This window comes from Pan troglodytes, chromosome 5, assembly GCF_028858775.2.
Source record: "Pan troglodytes isolate AG18354 chromosome 5, NHGRI_mPanTro3-v2.0_pri, whole genome shotgun sequence".
NCBI classification, from domain to species: Eukaryota; Metazoa; Chordata; class Mammalia; order Primates; family Hominidae; genus Pan; species Pan troglodytes.
In genome coordinates this window covers 168413676-168434932 of record NC_072403.2, presented here as the reverse complement: position 1 = coordinate 168434932, position 21257 = coordinate 168413676, and the positions used below count along the sequence as shown (strand labels likewise).

General features: G+C 41.4%; 1 long non-coding RNA gene across 1 annotated transcript in view; it reads left to right on the top strand.

Annotated features, from left to right (window-relative positions):
• LOC107975421 (uncharacterized) overlaps positions 1-21257 on the top strand; it is a 37534-nt gene that overhangs the window by 2326 nt on the left and 13951 nt on the right. The window lies entirely within an intron of this gene.

Sequence of the window (21257 nt, the reverse complement as noted above, 5' to 3'; positions counted from 1 at the left end):
TCATGCTACAGCCTCCCCAGTAGCTAGGATTATAAGTGCACACCACCATGTCTGGCTAATTTTTGTATTTTTAGTAGAGACAGGGTTTCACCATGTTGGCCTGGCTGGTCTTGAACTCCTGACCTCAAGTGATCTGCTCACCTCAGCCTCCCAAAGTGCTGGGATTACAGGCGTGAGTCACCGCACCCAGCCCATTTGTGGTTTTTATATTGTCTCTTACTATGGGATATATTGAATTTAGGTGACTTTCTTTAAACTTACTTTATCATAATCTGATGCTGGGATAAGCTATCTGTCTTGTCAGATCCAAGATGTCACTGCAGTCCATCAGGAATGTAATGCAATAAAAAGGTGCAGTTTTTAAAATGCAATCAAGGAATATTCCTCCTGTTGTTTGCAGAAAGAAATATAGGAGAAAAGCAAGTAGACCCTCTAAATGTAGTCTAATTATACCTTCCTATTAGTGTTATTGCTGTGGTCTAGCCTACATACACAGCTTGTTTTTCTCTTTGGGTCTCTATTTTGGAAATTCTTTTTAAATAATGCTTAATTTTAGAGAGAGTATAGAACTAGCAGCAGGTGATAAAAATGTATATTTGGTTTCTTACATGAAAAGGGAAAGAATAAGATCTGATTTTGGATTATAATTTTAAACTTGAATTTTAGTTTAAATCTAAATTGATAACCCTCCCCAAAGGTGGCAGCTAGAATCATTAATAGCATAAGTACTATTCAAATACTAGTGTAGAGTCAGTTCTTTAGTTATCTGTGTAAACTCTTATGTTGTCATTTCCTTAAACCAGTTAATCAATGAATGTAAATTAATTTTGATATTATTCAAATCAGAACATAAATTTGGAGAAAGCCCAAATATGCTGTAAATACTTTCTGTCCACAGGTGTTTTGGGTAACACTCATTCTTTTACTGGCCTCATTTGGCCTAACTGTGGGGAATGGGTCTCCTGCAACATCCTTTTGGGAAGGCAATTTTTCAATACACCTCAAAAATCCTTGAAATTCATATATTTTGAACTACTTCATGGAATTTATCAAAAGGCATTGCACAATATTTATGTTTAAGAATGTCATTACAGAGTCATTTAACATAGCAATAAAATAGAAATAAATTGAAAAAGTACCCTTTGCTCAAAAAATAAGATAATGATGAAATAAATTTAGATTAGTATCATGGAATAATACGTCTCCATTAAAATCCTGATACTTATATAGTATTAATTAAAAGTAGTGGAAGTCTAAGTTGTACAGAATGCGATCCTATGGGGGAAAAAACACTATCTCTCTCTCTCTGTATGCATGGGAAGAAGACTGGAATAACAGTAGTTCCTTAGGGTGGCAGGATTTACTGAAAAAAATTATCGAGCATGAGGAGCAGTACAGTGTAATGATAAAGAGCATGGAGTTCGCAGCCAAACTGTGTGGCTTCAACTCCAGGCTCAACCATTCATTATGAATAAGACCTTGGACAAATTATTTAATTCTCTGTGCCTCAGTTTTCTCACCTGTAAGGTGGGAATTAATGTCATTTACACTATGAGGCTGTTTTGAGGGTTAAATGAGTTACTGTGTTTGAAGTCTTTAAAATCTGCTTGGTGCATAAGAAATGCTACATAAATTTTATCACTATTATTATTTTTATGTGTTCAGCATGGTGCTAAGTGCTGGGTATACATTGATAATGGAAAAGGCAAGGCCTCATTTGTAGAAAACTCATAGTCTGGAGGGGGAAACAAATATTCCCCAAATAATCACATAGATCAATAATGAAAAAGCATGATCAACGCTGTAAAGAAAAACAATATGGTGTTTTTAGACAGAATAATTGGGGGAGAACCTAGTTAGACTGTAGAGTCAAAGCATGCCTCCAGGCAGAAGTGGCATTCAATCTAGGATTTGAAATGTGAATCACGTTGGATGAGGAGAGGAGCAGCACGTCTGTGAAAGCCCTGAGAGGCTAAGAGCTGGGTGCAGGGTAGGTGGGGCGGGGCTAGGGTGCTGGAGTCCAGAGATCCAAGGGTTCAGAGAAAGGGGAACTGTAGGACAGGCCTGATAGAGGGGAGAGGGTGTCTGGTGGCATTTATCCCAGGGCCACAAGGAGCCTCTGGAGGGGTCTCAGCAAGGGAGGGATGTGGCCTGATTTCCTTTTGAGGATCACTCCAGTTCTGGAGTCCATGTGGCCTTGGAGATGAGGGTGAGGGGATGTGGAGTTGGAAGGAGGCATTGGGCTGGGAAGGGCGGGAGGTAGAGGCAATGGAGGTGAGGTGGCTCAGGGTGGTGACAGTGGTGATGCCAGAAGAGAAGAGATGCCAGACATTTTGGAGGAAGAAGCAGTAAGACTTGGAGATGTGAAATCAGGGGGAGGAGAGGGCTCAGGCTGGTGTCCACACTTTTCTCTTGAGTTGGTGGGTAGCTGGAGGCCCCATTTGTGCTCCTTGGGAGGAGAGGAGTGGGTCAGGGGGCACAGTTTCTTCCCTTAATTTGTCTATTATATTCCATATTTTCTTCAATAAACAAGTAAAGACAGTATTCAGTTTTAAAAGTATTTAGATGTAGGCCAACTTAAAATTATTTGCTGACAAAAGTACAGGTAACAGAGCAGGAAACAAAATGCAGCAAGGAAAGAGGTATCAAAGAATGCATGTAATTTGCTGGGATTGCACTTTTTGGTGTTTATGGAATAGACTATTTTTTGAAAAAAAAAATCAGATCATATAATGTAGCCTGATGGGTAGCCTGTTTTTAAATCCCTGTAAAATATATCAAGGGCATTTTCTCACATCACTAATTATCCTTAAAAATGTATTTAAAATGTTTGTTATCGATACATAATATTTTTACATATTTACAGGATACAAGTGATATTTTGATACATGCATATAATGTGTAATGACCAAATAAGGGTATTGAAAATATGCATAACCTCAAACATTTGTTATTTATTTTGTTGGAAACTTTTCAAATCTTCTAGCTACGATGATGTATACAATACATTGTTGTCACCTGTGGTCACTGTTGTGCTACTGAACACTAGAACTTATTCCTACCTTCTAACTATATGCTTGTACCCATTAAGCAACCCCTTTTCATTCCTTCCCCACAACATTTTCTAGCCTCTGATATCTATCTTTGGACTCTCTACTCCATAAGATACACTTTTTTAGCTCTCATATATGAATGAGAACGTGTGACATTTGTTTTTCGGTGCCTGGCTTATTTCACTTAACATAATGACCTCCAGTTCCATCCATGTTGCAGGAAATGACAGGATTTCATTTTTTTATGGTTGAATAATATTTCATTGTCTATATAGACCCCTTTTCTTTATCCGTTCATCTATTTATGAACACTTGGTTTATTCCATATCTCAGCTATGGTGAATAATGCTGCGATAAACATAGGGGTGCAAGTACCATTTTGATATACTGATTTTCTTTCCTTTGGATAAATACCCAGTAGTGGGATTGTTGGATTGTATGGTATTTCTATTTTTAGTTTGTGGAGAAATCTCCATATTACTTTCCATAATGGCGGTACTAATTTATATTCCCACCAACAGTGTATGAGTTCTCTTTTCTCTGCATCCTCACTAGCATTTATTATTTTTTGTCTCTTTGATACTAGACATTCTAACTGGAATGAGATGATATTTCATTGTGGGTTTGATTTGTATTTCCCTGATGATTAGTGATGCTGAGCATTTTCCTATATACCTGTTGGCCATTTGTGTGTCTTGTTTTGAGAAATGTCTATTCATGTCCTTAGCCCACTTTTTAATGGTATTACTTGTTTATTTTACTGTTAAGTTGTTTGAGTTCCTTGTATATTTTGGATATTAGGCCCTTGTTGGGTGAATAGTTTGCAAATATTTTCTCTCATTCTGTAGGTTGTCTCTTCATTCTGTGGATTGCTTCCTTTGCTGTGCAGAAGCTTTTTAGTTTAATATAGTCCCATTTGTCTATTTTTGTTTTTGTTGTCTGTTTTTGAGGTTTTAGTCAAAAAATCTTTGCCTAGGCCAAGGTCCTGAAGCCTTTCCCCTGTTCTCTCCTACTAGTTTTATAGTTTTAGGTCTTAACATTTAAGTCTTTGAATCCATTTTGCATTGATTTTTATATATGGTCAGAGATAGGGGTTTAGTTTTATTCTTCTGCATATGGATTTCCAGTTTTCCCAGCACCGTTTATTAAAGAGGGTACCCTTTCCCTAGTGTATGTTCTTGGCACCTTTGTCGATGATCAGTTGGCTGTAAATATGTAGATTTACTTCTGGGTTCTCTATTCCATTTCATTGGTCTACATGGTCTTATACCAATACCATTCTATTTTGGTGTAAAACATAGTTTTAATAGCTGTATAGTATCTTGTTTTGTGGATATGCAATATTTTATTTAATTAATTATTAGTCACTTAGATTATTTTCATTTTCCCTCTATTATAGAGTCCAATGACTTCTATTAGAGTTTTTTCTTTGAATGCATAAGTAATAACTTACTTAAGGTGGATTCTTGGAAATGGAATTGTTCCTCTGAAAGTTCTTAGTATTTTTTTTTGTTCCTGCTACCTCTTGGCCTATTCTTTAACTTCTTTGAGGGACACTTTGCTTGGTGTTACCTTCCCCTCCTCCTTTCTCTCTTTCTTTTTTCTTCTCCTCATTTTTCTTAACCTGTCAATTCTTAGGCCATTGGGGAGTTTAATCCATTCAAATTATTATTATATGTAATGCATTTGGTTTTCTATTATTCTGTGCTTCTCTGACTTTTATATTTTGGACACAAGCTATATTTTCTTTCTTCCAAAGTTTGTGAGTGTTCCTGTTTTTCCAGCCTGCCATCATGCTATGCACGCAGTAAACATCATGGAAAAACAAATGCATTCTGTTGTTCATAATTCTACTAGTATTTGCTGTTTTCATTCAAGTTTTTCAGAAGCATTATCCAGCAGGTTTCTGTAAGTATGATGGTCAATGCTGAAATACCCTCTTTTCTCTTACCTCCATTAGCTTTTGTTCCATTTATTTTATTATACTGTAAACATTAAGATTCCTCTTACTGGTAGTATTCTTTACTGTACATAGAAGACTCTTTTATTTGTACTGTTAGTGCAAAAATAATTTTCTAAAATTTTTCACGAGCCTGCAGTAGATCATTTGCAAAGTATTGCTCTTCTGCTGAGTGTCTCGGGTGTGGGTCCTTCTCCTTTGTTCTGCATGTTGATGTTTTTCCCTCTTTATTCATCCCCAGACTGTGTCCAGGCCCTGTTTGTGTCCACAGATGGGGCCTGGGTGGTCCTTCATCTCTTCTCTGCTTTCATGAGATATTTAATACTTGAATCCTCCTTTCAGGACTGCAACAAGGGGATGCCTGTGCACGTCTGTGTCTGATGTATGTGGACAGCAGTCTACTGCCCAGACACCTCTGCTCTACACAGGGCAATTGCTCTCCTCCATTTTATTCCTGCTCTTAGGTATACCAAGAAAACCTAGCAGATAGCAGCAGTAATTGTCAGTGTGCACAATCAAGCCGTATTTTGTTATATGCCCTTACCTACAGGATTTGACAGTTGAGATATCACCTACCAGACAACATTGTATCACAGTATACTCTCTTCTACTCAGTGGTTTTCTGTGAATATCAGTAATTGATTATAGGATCACAGAAAGAATGGAGTGTGTGTGTGTGTATGCGTATGTGTGTGGTGTCTAAGATGGTGGGGTGGGGGAAGAAAGAAAGAGCGGGAAAGAGAGGTGCTGTGGTTCAACCACCTTCAAAGGTATCAGTGTGAATTACTAGAGTTTAGAAACCTGGGACAGTGAGATAAGGGGGGAAAGGAAGGGCCATTTACCATATAAAAATCTGTTACCTCTATAGCCACATCCATAGCATATCACAGCAACAAATATTTACTTAAATTTATTCAATTTTTTTCTTTAAGAAAGGTTTAATTATATTTTATTTAATCTTTAATTAGCAGGCAAATTTAAGGTTCATTTTGGAAGGATCTCTTGAACAGTGTTAAAATGAAATACTTTAGCATTTAATGAGTTAGTTCTCAGGTCTCCTTAATGACTAATTTCTCAGTCTTCTGATGGCTGAGATTGAAGGGCAATACAATGATTTCTTTCTTAGGCTTTCTGCAGCATCATTCCTTTGCCAGAACATGAATAATTGTTTGGATGCTAGGGTGTATGGTTTTGAGGACCAAGTTTAGATGTCCACTGGCAGGAAGAGCCATTCCATAAAGCACCTCATCCATAAGAAATCACCGTAGTTATCTTAGCTGCTTCCTTTAAACATAATGTGTTAGTTTCTGTGGCTGCTGTAAAAGAAGACCACAAACTGGGTGGCCTAAAAGAAGAGAAGTTTATTCTTTCACAGTTCTAGAGGCCAGAAGTCTGAAATCGAGATGTTGGCAGGGCCACACTCGCCCCAGGAGCATGAAGGGAGAATCAACTCTTGGCCTCATCTAGCGTCTGTGGCGGCTGACATGCCTTGGCTTGGGGCTGCAGCCCTCCCATCGGTGCTCCATGGTCACACGGCCTCCGCGTCTTCTGTCTCTGGGTAATCTCCCTCTGCCTCACTCTCCTAAGGACGTCTGTGACTGGATTTCGGGTCCACTCAGATTACACAGGATGATATTGTAAGATCCGTTACTTAATTATACCTGCAAAGACTCTTTTTCCAAATAAGTTCATATCTATAGTTTCCAAATATTAGGATGTGGGTATATATTTTTTTGAGGACACCATTTCATGCACTACTCACAATTTTTGAAGACATTTTATGAAGAACAATTAACTTTGTATAATGAAATCCCACAACAGTCTTTTATTGAGCACTTTTTTTTTTTGAGATGGAGTCTTGCTCTTGTTGCTCAGGCTGGAGAGCAATGGCGTGATCTCAGCTCACTACAACCTCCACCTCCTGGGTTCAAGTGATTCTCCTGCCTCAGCCTCCTGGGTAGTTGGGATTACAGGTGCCCGCCACCATGCCAGCTAATTTTTATATTTTTAGTAGAGATGGGATTTCGCCATGTTGGCCAGGCTGTTCTCAAACTCCTGACCTCGTGATCTGCCCGCCTTGGCCTCCCAAAGTGCTGGGATTACAGGTGTGAGCCACTGTGCCTTGTCTGAGCAAATTTTAAAGCAAAACCAAGGCTTGGATGTTCATGAGAATGGAGATAAAGGTTATATGTAAATTGACCTTTTTTTTTTTTTTTTGCCGATGTTTAAATAAAGCCAGCAAGCATTTTGATCCACTAATCCCTTGTGACAGTGAGTGAGTTAGTTATTAATTATTTTTTTTCCAGCCTCTTCTTCAGCAGGGGTGCCTGGCTAAAATGCAGGCGGCAAGACAGCATGGGGCTGCAAACTTTGACAGTCTGTCCCTTGAGTGAGAGCTCCTTGTATGTGTAGGAGGAGATGAAATTGCAAGGCATTGGCCATGGAGAAAAGGCGATGTCTCTATTTTTGACAGGAGAAGTTAAAAGCAGAGGGGATGGAAGCCATGGGGCCAGAGCTAGACTTCTAGGGATGTCAGAAAGATGGAGAGATGATAGGGAGGTGGCTAGAAAGAAAAGAGGTTCTTAAAGATCTTAAGATCCTACTTAGATGGCCATCCCAGGTAGCTCGGTGAGGGAAGTTGACAAGTCAGGAATATTTCATATTTCTTGGTATCTCTGTCCCCCAAGCCCCAGGAAGCAGGGTATAGGTGGTGCTCAAGTGGAAGAACCTGCATTTGAAAGTACCCTTCTCTAGGGACCTCACAGTAATTGTTGATTTTTAAAAGCATTTATCTTGCAGAGTTAGCTATTGTTTTATTTTCATCTTGTGAGACCTCAGGTCACATATACCAGGATGACTTAGGAAATTAATTTGAAAGTCTCCTGGCTTGAAGGGGGACATTTTTCACCATCACATGGCCTGATCCATCTCAGCAACCGTGACTCTGGCCCTTGGGGTTCCTGAAAGTCAGGCTCACTGAAGGTCCGCCCCAGAAATGAGAGCTGCATGGAAGAAGACCTAACATATTTAGACCAGAAAAAGTGCCTTATTTTTTTTAAACTTGCACAACCCACATTGTCTTCCTTGGTTGCTGTTAAAGAAGAGGAGAGGCAGAACCCCACATTTCTTAGGCACTTCCTGTGTGCCAGTCACTTTGCCTACTTGATCTCACTCTTCTTAAGTGATAAAAATATTACGACTGCAATTTTGAGAAGGAAAGAAAAGTTCCTGAGAGGTCAAGTCACATGACTGAGGTCACCCAATGAGGGCTGAGACTGGGGTTTGAGGCTGAGGCAGGGGGCACTTCCTCCTTCCTCTCCACGCGTCTCTCCACGGCCTGCTGGCTTTACTTTTTCCCTTTAGCTTCTTTCACCCACCCCGCTGCTGACTCTGCTCCAGCCACACTGGTTGTTTTTGTCCGTTTCTTGAACCTACCAGGCTAGTGCCGGTCTTCATTTCCCTGCTGTCCTTCTTTCTGAAGTGTTTTTTTCCTCCAGTTGTGGCTTCTGATTTTTTTTTTTTTCCCCTCATTTTCTGGCTCTCAGTCCAATGTCATCTACTCAGTGGATCCTTCCCTGACCACTCTGTCTGAAGCTGCCATCACCTCCAGTTATCTCGCCCCGTTTCATTTCTTCACAGCTCAAAACACTTGTCTGGGGTCTGTTTACCCATTAGAATATAAACCCCATAACAGCCTCCCTTGTTCACTATAGCGTTTCCTGGCCTGGCTTGTGGCAAGCCCTCGTTATACATTTGTTGAATGAACGAACGAACAAATCGATGAATGAATATATTACCTTCCCAGTGATATTTGCGAGACATTTTGGCACTATTTCCCTCTGTGGTCAATGTAGGCCAATTTTAAGGTGAATTGTGAGGCTGTTTTTTGGACCTGACAAGTTGTCTCACAACATAGCCTATGCAGTGTCAAGGCAAAACAGAAGAATAAGTATAATAAATTAAAAAAAATGAGATTGGACAATATAGATAACCAATCCTTGGTTTTCGGATTTTTTTTTCTGTCTGAATTGGTGCAACCTTTAGCACTAGGCTAAAGAAACCACACAGAATACAGAGACCTGTCTCAGGTAATAGAGGTATGAGAGAGAATAATCTGTTGGTCTTAGTTGACTGTTAGCTCAGCAGCAATTAACCGTGGAACCCAGGTGTTGGTATTAAGGGTTATAACCCGTTCATGACTCTCAGCATGAAAGTGAGAGAAATGTCCAAAACTGAACTCATTATCTTCCCCCTGAAAATGTTTCTTGTCCAATATTCCCAATCTTAGCGATGGCACCTGACTAGTATTTTGCCTAAGCCATATTCTATGGGAGGCGGGTCATGTTAGATTCCTCCCTTTCCCTTCAAATAGAAAAGTATTGAAGTGCTGTTGAGGCCACTTCTCTGCTTATCTTTTCAGCTCTATCTCTTGTTAGAAACCACATTATCCTCCTCCCACCTGTCAGTCTCATGGTCGCACTAAACAACGTTGCAGATTTCATAGTGCATTGCACTATTTCAGAATTCTATGCCTTTGCTTATGCTGCATTGAGAATGTCTTCTCTTTCTGTCTGCCCCTCAATGCACTCTCAGTTTTCAATACTCAAATCAAGTGTCATCTTCCTGTTGAAACCTTTCCTGTTTCTTTTCACTGATAGAATTAGCCACTCTTATCTATGGGTATCTTGGTACACCTTATATACACTTAATCCATCTGTTTCTGAAGTGTTTAACATAGCACCTTATTTGAAGTACTCCATGCCTGCCTACTAAATGAAAATTTTGATCGATAGGAGGTTGAGGCAGTTGGCTTCCTTTGCTCTGTAACTAAATCTATAGTGTGGCGAGGTGATTCGCATGACAACCCCTAAGTCTGCGTAGTTGAGAGGTGGAAAAGCCTGGGATTTAGAAATTCACGATGGGTGCTCTACACGGTGTGTCATGGATAATCTTTACATGAATAATTGACAGTTGACTATGGCATCATCAATTAGTAATGGAGGTCAGTCTTGTTTCAGTAGAATGTAACTTCCTGGAGGTACAGCTTTTGCTCATTTATGTCTGAAGTTTTTTAAAAGTACCGTGTCAAAAATAGTGTGGGTGCTCAAAAAGTTGAAAATAAATTAATCAAGTATATCAGGTTCCAGAGTGACCAAAAGAGAGGCTGATATTCAGGAAACCCATTTGCTCTCATTAATAAAACAATCTTATCCATATTAAAGTAACAGTAGATGAGGATAGGAAAAGGATCTATTAGTGTGGTCCAGCTGCGGACCTCTAAGATCATTCCTTCCTTCACGGAGCTCATGAATAATAAAATAAATCGGTGTGACACCAGGGAATAAGCTGTAAAGTGTCACAAAATGCCAGGAACAAAATCCATCCAAAGTGCTCTTTTTCTTCCTGAGGAAAAACCTAAAAGAACTTTTCTGATTACCTGACAGTCCATTTAATCCCCAGGAAACATTCCTTTGTTATAGTTTCAAGGAGAATTACTTGAAATAATCCTTTGTACAATGTGCCTGGTTCTATTTTAGTTTTAAATCGTGTCCCCTTTCTTTTTGAATTTGTTAAAAAAAAAAAAAGACATCTAATCAATGCCCAAGTGGAAGTGGTATGGCCAAGTCTGAGTTTCTTTCTCTCCAGGATGAACTTACCTTTTGTGTAGAGGCCCTTTTAAGAGAGACTTAAAAGACTTCAGGAGCTGAGAAAGAATAAAAAAAAATCCTGAATGTTATAATTAAACTGTACGGACTTAACCATCTCTCTTGAATATTATTGAAGAGGAGCATGCTTTTGACCAACTCCATGAACGGTTGCTCATGGTGACCCAGATTTTAGGGTACAGGGGCATTTCTCAGATAAATGCCTATGAGAATTCAGAGCACCTGGTCAAGGGAGGAGACACAGCCCTACCAGCGGTCAGGTTTGGTCAACTCCTTATTATTTGAAAAGTGGTGATAAAGAAGAAAAGGAAAGGGAAGGAAAAAAGTCCAATATCCTTTATGCCATTTAGACTCCCACATTTTGGCTTGGAAATACATCAAAGCAACACTAATAAAGAGAGAAAAAACTCAGGGGGATTTTAATCGAGAAAATAAGACGTATTTAATTTTACACTTACGGACTCTGTCTAGGAGATAAAGATAAGTGCCTTTAGGGTGAGCTTGCTGGTGGCCACCCCTCCCCCATTCTGGAGTATCATTGATAGGGATTTTTTCATCATAAAATCATCAGCCAGGGTTTCTGTAGAAGTTGTGGTGTGCTTTTCCGACTTAAATATTTTCTTATCTCCTTCAGATTTTCCTTTTCTCTTTCCACTCTCCAAGATGGGTAAGGAGGTGGGAGTGAGAAACAAATGTAATTCCTGATGCAGTTGTAATATTTCCTAAACTCATTCCGCCCTATGGCTCAATCCAAAATCCAAATGCAACACGAATTAATAGTGAACATGGATGCAATGATTCAGTTCATTGCTGAGGCACTTTTTTTTTGTCTTTCAAAAATATATTGCTTTTTTTCTTCTTCTAGAGACAGAATTTCTGTTTGACTTACATAATAACATAAGGTTAAACCACAGAGTATTATTTTTTTTTTAAGAATGAAAACTGTTCTAGTAATTTTGGGCTAGCTAGTTGCAAGGAAGATTCATGAAAACTTAAGATGGCAGCTTTGTTCACTCAACTGTTTAAGGGATTTCAAATTTTTCTTAGAACTTTTTCCCCTTTTTACTTTAATTTAGAGAAGAATGGTAGATTCCATGACTGCGTTTTAAAACAAACGTTTAGTTAAAAATAATATCCAATTTGGCCTTAATTAGAGCATGGCAGAAATAACAAAAGGCAGTTAATGTGGTATGAACTAAATGCTTGTGTCAAGTGGCTGGCACATTATCTTCGTGTCTTTAACAAGGAGGACTTCACTTGCAGAAATGGCTCTTGACAAAGTTAAGTGGTCCTATATATTGTTTGGGAAATTGCCCTTATTTTGTGTGCTTCTTGTTCCAGTAATGGAACCCATGAGCAGTAGATAATTGCAGGAGCCTCATCTATCAAATAATATTAGAAGTCAACAGCTATAATCTGAGCCACTTGCTTTACACAGCTTTTCTCTGTATTTTCTGTTCAAATTGTCAGTTGTTACCTGTAAGTGTCCCCATTCCCTGTGGTTGATAGAAGCAAAAAGATTTAAGTAAATCAGGAGGTGAGCAGTGTGCAGGCTTGGGCACAGACCCCATAGCCCGCACACAACAGCAGATGATAACAGCTCCCTGAATAGGGAAAATCATGGTTCTTTGTACTGCATTCTATGTTACTATTACTGGTGCAGAGGCTGGGTGAAAGGGTGTTTTTAGAGATACTCTGGGCAGTTAAAAACTGAGTTTAAGAGGGTCAGAAATAAACCTCTCATTACTGGAGGGTAAACACACGGAGCATTTCAGCATTCTGACCTACTTTGGTTTGTCTCGCATGCCCCTGCGTTAAAAGCGAAGTTGTCCAAAAATAGGGTTGTGCAAGCTTGGTGGTCGGTACTTAGGTATTTACTAGCTCTCATAAACTTATTTGTAGGAATAAAATATTTCATAATAAAAAGGAGAATGTTAGTTTTGTTGGAATAGTTATGATATGTATCTTTGGGTTGCTTTCTCTATCAAAGAAAAATCGGAAAAATACAAAAAGCAATAATGTAAAAACAGAAAAGCACCTCAGCTGATGGTAGATAGTTTTTATGCATAGAAGCATTATATATAGATCATATAGTTATATAAATATACAAATTATATATGTATCTATACATATTTATATATAAATTATACATATTATGTGTATAAATTATAGGATCATGTTGTGAAGTATCCTGCTTTTCCCCAGTTAACATATGTTAAACATATTTCTATGTTCATAAATATTCATTTACTATACCATTTGATGGCTGCATTATATTCCATTCCTTGCATTCCCTATTGGTGGATATTTAGAGTACTTTCAAATTGTCACCATATAAACACAGCTGCGATGAATATCCTTGTAGCTAAGACCTTATCAGCATTCATGATACCGTCTTTAAAATTATTAGAAGGATTAATGGTTTAAAGGGTTTGTACAAAAGAGGGCAAACCAATTTCTGTTATTACAAGGAGTATGTGAAAGATTCGGAATTGCTTTCTTCCCTTGGCATCAACTATGTCCAAATGCTTGTTAGATATTTATAGCCATGGAGAGATGGTTGAGGGAGGCGTGGGGGGGTGGGTGTTGTCAGTTGTTGAGCACCTGTGGATGGTGGCGACCTGGGACAGCTTCAGCAGGAAAGAGGGGGTATTCTGAGCAGGGGACATTTCCTGTGGTCAGGGAACTGCACAGTCTGAGGCACAAGGATGGATACAAAGGCACAGAAATGAGCAGCCTGGCTGACTGTAGCCCAGCAAAGGTGGCTGTGTGGCAGGTGGGGTCGGCTGTGTCTTTCCCAATGATCTCTCTTTTCTTTGAACTTCTACAGAATTTACATTATATCATATGCTTTAACACAGCAAAGCTATTCTCTGACAGTGCTCGGCCACTGAATATTTGTTGGTGTTGCTTTCCCCATGGGATTATGGATTCTTCAGGGGTAAGGAACACCACAAGTAAGTGCCCAGAGGACCCAGTGTGGTCAGGGAAGAGACAGGGTGATTAGCAGAGGTTGGAAAACTTGCTTCCTGGGCTCAGCTGCCTCTCCCTGTTTTTGAACACCAATAGTTTTGCTCATGAGGTTTTTTTCTTTTATTCATGACTTTGTTTAGGAGAGAGATCTGGGGTTATTAAACATCACTTGCGCTTCCACTTTTTTTTTTTTTTGAGATGGAGTCTCTCCCTGTTGCCCAGGCTGGAGTGCAATGGTGCGATCTCAGCTCACTGCAACCTCCGCCTCCCGGGTTCAAGTGATTCTCCTGCCTCAGCCTCCCGAGTAGCTGGGATTACAGGCACCCACCGCCATGCCCAGCTAATTTTTGTATTTTCAGTAGAGACGGGGTTTCACCATCTTGGCCAGGCTGGTCTCGAACTTCTGACCTTGTGATCCATCCTCCTCGGCCTCCCAAAGTGCTGGGATTACAGGCATAAGGCACCGTGCCTGGCCACTTCCACATTTTTTAAACCACTGATTTAAAGATTCAACCCCAATGATCAAACCAGTGCTTCTGTTTTCTATTTTTAGTGATACAGTTTTTGGGCATTTCAGTGACCATCAGTTTCCCAACTTGGCTATTGTTCCTCCCAATCAGAAAGTGTTCTGTGGCTGGTTTGTTATTGCAGGCCGTGGCTGCTCAGAAAATAGAAATATTAATCGGCACCTTTATTTAGCCTTTTTCCAGTGGGGCGGTAGATAATAATTTATTCTCAAGAGCTGGTCGTTCTATGGTTTCTTGTGCTGGGCTGTACCAAATGAAGCATGAGGTCAGCTGAAAAGACCACCAATGGCTCTTTGTGGGGCTCAATGGAAAGGCATTTAATTCAACTGGAATTTCCCATACCGGGGACTCTGGGCCCAGCAACAGCTGTGCTTTTAAGGCTTTGATTGCTGCAGAATCACCTTCCCAGCTAACGGAGAGTCTGCGTTTCTATTTCTGTTGTTGAATAACGGGCACAGGGCTAGAGCCATGGATGCTTTTCCATCCAGAGCCGATATTTCAGCCTGGATGCCCTGGCACATAGCCATTTGCATTTCTACATTTTGAAAAATGTTCTCATATGGTATTTCAACAAAATATTTATATAGTTCAATAGTTGTTCAAGACACCAATGAAGAAAGAAAGGCAATAATTTTTACAGTTGTGTGATAAAAATTACCAATTGCTGTTAGTGATGTGCCATGTGACTCTCCTCTAATGCACGCTGCCTACCAGAAAAACTAGTCAGTAGAAATTCAAAATGATGAAGCTGTGTTTGAAGTTTCAGCAATTCTAATGGAAAATGGGATGTACTACTGAGATGCAAAGCTGTTCATAGTAGACATGATACTTGGAAGGATCTTCTGATACTTAGAGTTGTTTTAAGATTAAATGGAAAATCAAAGCTAGGATTATTCGAATACTTCTTTACCTGGATTAATTATAAAGTAAGGTAAGGTGAGCACTAATCTGTGCATATGAGTGTCACTGCTAGTGCATTGTTCTCCAGAATTAATTTAAATTGCTGGAGAGCAGGTTGACTATTTGCTTAGCTGCTATAAATTTGAACATTATAATTTTCACAGTTAATAAATAATTATGAAGGACTGACTTTGTTTTGAAATGCGTATGTTAATTTACTGGTCCATAATTTACTAGTCCCTAAAGAAGTCTGCTATAAGGACAAACAAAATCATACATCTATTGATGATAGATGTATGTTTATTCAGGAAATACTATGTACCCAGGCCTCCAGGCTGTATTATTACATTTCTACAATAACACTGCAAGGTACTTTGAATTAATTTCAAGGTACAGATGAATAAATAGAGGCCCAGAGAGGTTAAGTGATAAAGATAATAAGTGGTTAAGGTGTAAATCAACACAGGTCATCATGATCCCCAAGGCCCAACCACTCTGTTACACTGACTGCTTTACTAGAATGCTTTATATTCCTGAGACAGACCTGTAGGGTTTAAAAATGACTATGTTGATCACAAGATAGCAATATTTAATTCCATTCAGTTCCATTCCTTTAAAGGAGAAAAACACCCATGTGCAGCTGATTGCTTTGTCTTCTGTACGTCTGTTTTGTGTGTGAAGGTTTATAGCTATGTATTGACTTTCTTCATTATCTAAGTTTATGCACCTAATGATTCTTATTAGTACGCTTAGAGACCTTCTCTAAAAGTTTTGCAATAAGAATACACCTCAAACAACTCATCTAAGTAGCTTTTAGTTGGTAAAATGCCTTCAGTGGCCAAGCTACAGCCATATATACTCATTTATGTGAATGCTATTCTTGCAATTACTGTTGGAGTGACAGTTTCTCTGAGGTATTTGAATGATGCAACTTGTTCAAGTTTAATGCTATCTGTTATGAACTCTGCTGCACGCTGTTAATAGCTGGAAGGCATTGATTTTGTTTTCTGCTCTCTTATCTCAAGCCCATACATTTTGCTTGCATTATTGACTGTTCTGATCATTTCATGCACCATCTCTTTAGAAGATGTATAAATCAATGTCAGCCATGAAACTTAAGTTGTTTATTAGGCTGCCATGTAGGTTTACACCTTCATGAAAATCATCTAATGTGGTCGGTGTCAGATGTTTCAAACAATTGTTGACCAGGTCTGATGAAAGAGGACAGCTTTGGAACAAGTCACCACTGGAGTAGGAAAGTTCATTCAATTATTTATTTGGGTCACATGTTATACTTGACTGGATGCACTTTTTAATGATGTTAATTAACTTCTTCAGGGTGTTAAATTAGTTTAGAACTGCTATGATTATAGCATGACATAAATTGGACTCCCTATTCTAAGAGATACGTTTGAGTTTTGCACACCAAAAGGATATTTTGTACTGAATTAGTGCAAATGAATCCGCGTTGCTTATATTTGAGCATAATTGATAGAGGACCCATGCAGACTTCAGATCAATTTCACACTTGAATCACAGAGTCAAAAAACAAGTGCAGGAGCCTGAAAGCCTGTCCATCATTTGATACAATTACCAAGTTCTTTATCCAGTATCCAAAGAGTATCAAATTGCACCTCTAATCCAATAAAAAGTGTTTTTCATAATTAAGGCAATTATGAAATGCCCTGCAAAATCCGTTCTTAAGGTTCAGCTTCTAAATGCTTCCTGTGCATAAAGCAAATTTTGGATTAGTTTAGACTTTATTTTTTCCCTAATTTTTATAACGCTTTTGATTCATCTCTTCTGCTTAGGATTTTGCAGGGCATTTTTCAAATATGGAGATATTTTCTTCTCTTGGTACCAAAGGTGAAGGGTTGCACAGGGCTGCATTACTTGAAGCCAATTTCTGGGGCAGCTGAGGCTCCAGTAATATTAAGTGCCTCATTTTCCCCCACATGTTGTGGGAGGTGGGTTTGGAAAGCCCTTCCTCAGCAATCGGCTTCCTCATACCTGGCTATGATCTCAAAAAGCTGCTCACTAGTTAAAAATTAAGTTCAGAAGAAAAAAATGGTAATCAAATTGTCCTTAAGTATTTGTTGCTTGGATTAAAAAAAAAACTCATAACCAAATATAACTTCAAGGAACAATTATTTTTTAAGTTATACATTTGTGTGAGAGATGCTTTATAGAGGGTTGAATTGTGTCCCCCAAAAGATATGTCCACCTTAAACTTTAGAATCTGACTTAGGGAATACGGGTCTTTTCAGGTAAGTATTTTGAGATCATTCTGGATGAGAGAGGATCCTAATCCAATGGTAAGTCCTCAGGAGAGGAGAGGAGGGGAGGGGAGGGGGATGGGGAGGAGGGGGAGGAGGGGGGAGGAGAGGAGGGGGTAGAGGGGGGAAGATGGGGAGGGGAGGGGAGGAGAGTGGAAGAGGGGAGGGGAAGGGGGAGAAGGGGAGGAGGGGGGAAGAGGGGAGGGGAAGGGGGAGGAGGGGAGAGGGGGATGGGGAGGAGGGGGAGGAAGGGGAGAGGGGAGGGGAGAGGGAGGGGGAGGAGAGTGGAAGAGGGGAGGGGAAGGGGGAGGAGGGGAGAGGGGGATGGGGAGGAGGGGGGAGGGGGAGGGGGGTAGAGGAGGGAAGATGGGGAGGGGAGGGGAGGAAGGGGAGAAGGGGGAGGGGAGGGGATGGGGAGGGGGAGGAGAGTGGAAGAGGGGAGGGGAAGGGGGAGAAGGGGAGGAGGGGGGAAGAGGGGAGGGGAAGGGGGAGGAGGGGAGAGGGGGATGGGGAGGAGGGGGAGGAAGGGGAGAGGGGAGGGGAGAGGGAGAGGGAGGAGAGTGGAAGAGGGGAGGGGAAGGGGGAGGAGGGGAGAGGGGGATGGGGAGGAGGGGGAGGGGGAGGGGGGTAGAGGGGGGAAGATGGGGAGGGGAGGGGAGGAAGGGGAGAAGGGGGAGGGGAGGGGATGGGGAGGAGGGGAGGGGAGGGGAGGAAGGGGAGAAGGGGGAGGGGAGGGGATGGGGAGGAGGGGAGAGGGGGATGGGGAGGAGGGGGGAGGGGGAGGAGAGGGGAGGAGGGGAGGGGAGGGGGATGGGGAGGAGGGGGAGGAGGGGGGAGGAGAGGAGGGGGTAGAGGGGGGAAGATGGGGAGGGGAGGGGAGGAAGGGGAGAAGGGGGAGGGGAGGGGATGGGGAGGAGGGGATGGGGGGATGGGGAGGGGAAGGGGGAGAAGGGGAGGAGGGGGAAGAGGGGAGGGGAAGGGGAGGAGGGGAGAGGGGGATGGGGAGGAGGGGGGAGGGGGATGGGGAGGAGGGGGAGATGGGAGGGGAGGGGGAGGGGGGAGGAGGGGGCAGAAGGGGTCGGGAGGAGAGAGGACAAGGGGAGGAGGGGGGAGTGGAGGAGGGGGGAGGAGGGGGGAGGAGGGGAGGGGAGCCAGATGAAGACAGAGGCGGAGATTGGAGTGGTGTAGCCCCAAGCCAGAAAAAGCTAAGCAACACCAGGGATTGCCAGCAGCCCACAGAAGCCAAGACAGAGGAATGGAGCACGCGCTCCTGCAGATCCTCCAGAGGGAACCAGCCTGTGGTCACCTTGATTTTGGCCCTCTGGCCTCCAGACCTGTGAGAGAATGAATTTCTGTTGTTTTAACCCAACAAGTTTGGGGTAATTTGTTATGGCAGCCCTAGGATACTCATCCATCCCCCGTGCACTTACATCTGATCACTGATGTTGCTTCACTGAGATTCTGTCTCTTCCTTTCAGGAGTGTGCTCTCTCTGGAAGGCCCTTTGCTCCCTCTTCTGCTTGCTATGGGAGAAGTAATTTCCAAAAGCCAAAACTCGATGATTCTAAAAGCAAGCGTTATGAGAGCTGCTTACATTTCAATATGTTTTTGAATGAAAATATGTTGTTCAATGGATAATTTCAAGTCCAAATACATTCCCAGGGAATATGATGTTGAATCATACTTACAGTTGGGGATACTTAATTCACTGCGTTAATCAGTATGCATTTGACTTGTCTATTTTTATGGGAATTAGTTACTCAAATATTCTTCTAAAATATGTTATACTTTCATTATAAAAATATGCCTCTAAAACTCTTCATTCAGAACTTTAAAAGCGCCTTATTCCCATCTAGTTGACTTTTGATCATTTTGTTTAGCTATTTATGCAAGATAATGCGTTTGAAAGCACTTTTAGAACTGCCATGTGCAATCCATACTAATTATGAAGTTTGAAAAGTGGTCCTCAACTCTGAACTGCCGAATGCAGATAAGCACTCAGCAGCGGTTCATCGAGGTTCAGATAATCTTTTGTGTCCCATTTTTGTCCGGTGCATGCTTCCTGGATTTAAGCCCGTTAATACTTTTTCTATGGCGTAGGTCCCAGTGTTGCTGCACCCACTCTCTTGATGTTAAAGATTTTGGCAGAAGGCCAAATACGGTATTGATATGGTTTGGATCTATGTCCCCACACAAGTCTCATGTTGGATTGTAATCCCCAATGCTGGAGGTGGGGCCTGGTGGGAGGCAAGTGAATCATGGGGGTGGATTTCTCATGGATGGTTTAGCACCATTCCTCTTGGGACTGTCCTCATGCTAGTGAGTGAGTTCTTGCTAGATCTGGTTGTTTAAAAGTGTGTGGCCCCTCCTGCCTCCTTGTTTCTGCTTTGTCCATGTGACATGTATGCTCCCCTTTCACCTTTTGCCATGATTGTGATGGCTGAAGCCTCCCCAGAGGCCAAGCAGATGGTGACACTGTACTTCCTGTAAAGCCTGCAGAACTGTGAACCAATGTTTTGAACAAATAAGCAGTAGTTATGATTTTGTTAGAGATGATCATGAATTAAACTACCTAAATTTAATTCATTCAACAAATATCTGTTGTTCCAGGCCCTGGAAATAGAACAAAGGTGTCACAGTGTCTACCTTTTAGGGAGAAGCCAGATATTTAAATAGGAAATTCAAGGGCACGGGCAGTCTGAGATACAGTCTGAGCTGTATGATGGGCACCCATGATCGGCCAGGCTACTCACAGTTCAACTTGATCTTTTCTGGTTAAATATCGCAGAATGTCCAAATGTCTTTATCTCCTTTCCGTCCCCTAATCCAATGGAAATGACAGCAAAAGAATAGAAATGAATAAACCCATAAACACAAAGAGAAGGTGATCAGAGTCACCAGCAAGTAAGAGAATATTCCCAGAAGCCTGGAGTGGCAAATCAATGAGCAGAGTGGAGGAAGTTACAATCCAAGGGGCTTCATAGGGGAGACTGTGAGGGGTGAGCCGATCCACACCACAGCTGTAGAAATTGGGCAGAATAAGGGCTCTGAGAGTTCAGTTACTGTGGAAGGCAGGGCTGGGGAGGCACCAGACTGGGGGCAGGAGATTGGTGGGAAGTCTGGGGATACAGTGGTTGGGCCCCTTGGGTTCCTGCCCCAGTTCATGTGTCCAGTTGATGACCCCGACAGGCAGGAGGTAAGTTATTTATTTATCTATGAGACAGAGCCTCACTCTGTTGCCCAGGCTGGAGTGCAGTGGTGCTATCTCCACTCACTGTAACCTCCACCTCCTGGGTTCAAGCGATTCTGCTGCCTCAGCCTCCTGAGTAGCTGGGATTACAGGTCCTTACCACCACACCCAGCTAATTTTTTTTTTTTTTTTTTTTTTTTTTTTTTAGTAGAGATGGGTTTCACTATGTTGGCCAGGCTGGTCTTGAACTCCTGACCTCAAGCCTCCCAAAGTGCTGGGATTACAGGCATGAACCACCACGCCCAGCAAGAAATTTATTTTTTAAATAAATGAAACCAAACAGAAACCAAACAAACCTGGTCCTCATCCTCTACTCTGCTCCCCAAGTACTGGAAGGCAGGCGTTGCATCCTAACACCCCTCCCATTGGCCCCCCAACTTCCATATACATTTTTTCAGAAAAGAAGGTTTTTAGATTCTTCTTTGGAGAAACAGACCTTTCCATATTGACATTTAAGTTATTCTAGTGGAAAAACTGACTTACCACCTCATCATAATATAGTGAAGCCTATGACTTAGCAAGCCCAATCTAGGCAACTAGAGCTTCCATCTAGATTTTTAGGGCTCCAGTCTTAAATAAAAGTAGACAGCCAAGATCACCACCCATTTGTGGAGGGTCTCCAAAATGAGAGAGGCTAAAGCAGACAGGAGAAA